This window comes from Perca fluviatilis, chromosome 8 (genome assembly GCF_010015445.1).
Source record: "Perca fluviatilis chromosome 8, GENO_Pfluv_1.0, whole genome shotgun sequence".
Lineage (NCBI taxonomy): Eukaryota > Metazoa > Chordata > Actinopteri > Perciformes > Percidae > Perca > Perca fluviatilis.
In genome coordinates this window covers 11,171,241-11,173,552 of record NC_053119.1, presented here as the reverse complement: position 1 = coordinate 11,173,552, position 2,312 = coordinate 11,171,241, and positions in this window count along the sequence as shown.

Sequence of the window (2,312 nt, the reverse complement as noted above, 5' to 3'; positions counted from 1 at the left end):
TACATTTGTAATGCTGCGTGTTTTTTGGCTGATTTAGAAGAACTGCGCTTTAGTTTTATTGGGAATGTACTGCAACGTTTCTCATTTTCCAGTTAAATGTTTGTTTATTATGGTACTTTCAACAGTTGCACTGTCTTGTGTACTATCATACATTTCTTCAGACTTCTCTAAAAGTAGAGTGTATATAAAAAAACAATGGTGTAAACCTGATGAAAACATGCACATACACGGGGAGATAAGTCAAATCTAATGTCACAAAATCAAAAGTGGGTAAGATGAACAATGTGTGAATTGGGTTTGTGTTTTAATAAGTAACTTGAAAGAACCTTTTTTTTAATGTGAAAGGCATCGCTCGTGAGACGAACACTCAGCTCAATTGCGTTTGAGTGTCTTTCAGCTGGTTGTTTTGGTTTTACGGCCCACAACTTTACGGTTTCGGTTCACTCTCACCGCTCTTATAGCGTTCTTTTCAGAAGGCAGCTGTTTTCAGTGAAAGCTTATTAGCTTATGAACATAGTGGAGCATTTAGCTGCTAAAGAGCCGCATATTTCCCTCAAGAGTTGGAGGAAACCAAAACCGAGCAAAAAGGAGTGAATATTGAACTTTGCCGGGCGTCTTGAAACAACTTCAAATGAATGCTAAAGTTGCTCTGTATCTGCTGGTTGTAAAAAATAAAAATAAAAAAACAGGCAACTTTTTGCTAACACGTTTGCAAGTAAAAACAATTTATAAAAGTAATTTTGTTAATTTTGAGTTTACAGCTTATTCTGCTGCTCCCAAGCAACCAAAGAAATCAATTACTGCAGGTTAAACCCTTGTGTTGTCTTCCCGTCAACCATGCAACTTTCTGTTTTTCGGTCTGAAAATGTTAAAAAAAAAAGTCAACGTTTTGGATGTCTTTTTCAAATTTCTGATAAAGAAACATTTTGAAAATCTGTCAAATTGGACCCGAGGACAATGGGAGGGTTAAAGAATTAGATCAGTTGAGTTTGTCATTTCAAGCTTTCTACACATCCTACTAACCTAAACCATTCCATCTCTCATTACAAGGCTAGACACTGATTGCAGTCATTTCAGCTGACAGCTCAACGTCCAAAACATCACTTTTCTCTTAAAATACAGAGCTGGTGGTTGCAGTAACACTCCTACACTGCTGCATACACTCAACAAATACATTGGATTTAGCTAGACCGTGGGGTTTACCACCACACCAAAGTGAGCAGTGTAATCAACAGCGTTCAAAGAGCAATACCCACAGAGTGTGTATTTTCAGTACGTTGAAACACTGCAACCGTGAAGCATGCTGGGAGCTGAATTCAGCAGCGTGTGGGTATTTCTCTCTAAACAATGCTTATTTTTGGGTGTGGTATTGCTCTCTGTATGTTGCAGCAGTAAAACTGACTGAGAGCAAGATTTAGTGTATGCATATACCTTCCAATTAATATTGATCTAATTTATCCTAAAGCTAAGTAAATGTTTTTTGGCTAGCCGACAGTTTTCTCTCCTTAGCAACATTCACGTATGAAATTGCTAAAACTCTTCTTCTTGTCTTGATGGAGCACCTTTTAAAAAGGACCACTGTGACAATTTTCAAACTTTTTATTTACCCTTAAATGGCATGACAATATCCCTGTATTACACGTGTGTTACACGTGTCACCGCATCACTGGCCCTAAATCCTCCACCTGATGACGATATGGTCACAGACTAAACAAGAACGATTCATTTGAGACCTCTAATCATCCTCTTTACAGCGTAAAACAAAGATGCCACGGCTGAGCCTTTGAATGCATCAATCTAGGACCAAGTACACAGAAAATGTTTGAAAATCTTTGAAACCATGTGAGACTTAATTTTGTAGTGTTTAACTGTGTTGGGCATGTTTACGAATGCACAACCTATTAAAAAATGAAAAAACTCATGAATAGCTTGTGAATTTCTCAACTTGAGAATTTGTTATTTGACAAATGTAAAAAGTTAAACAGAATTCACATAGCATTTCTGGTTTTTGGATCTGCAAAAATGTTTTCAGGGATCACAAAGTCAGCTATGAATGGAGCTGCTCCATCATGTATGAAAATTAGAGTCCTGGGGCTTACTAACCTTAGAAAAAAAATATATATTATATATATAATATATAATATATATGTTGTTTTTTTATAACTTTAGTCTTCAGAAGAAAGTTCCTTAACTTTAAAGATTTGTATTGCTCATCTAAACAAATCTAAATGTCTCAACCTTTCTTAAAGTGTTGTAATTACTTAAATTTAGTATGATTGTCATATTGCATGTGAGAAAAGTAGACGTTTACA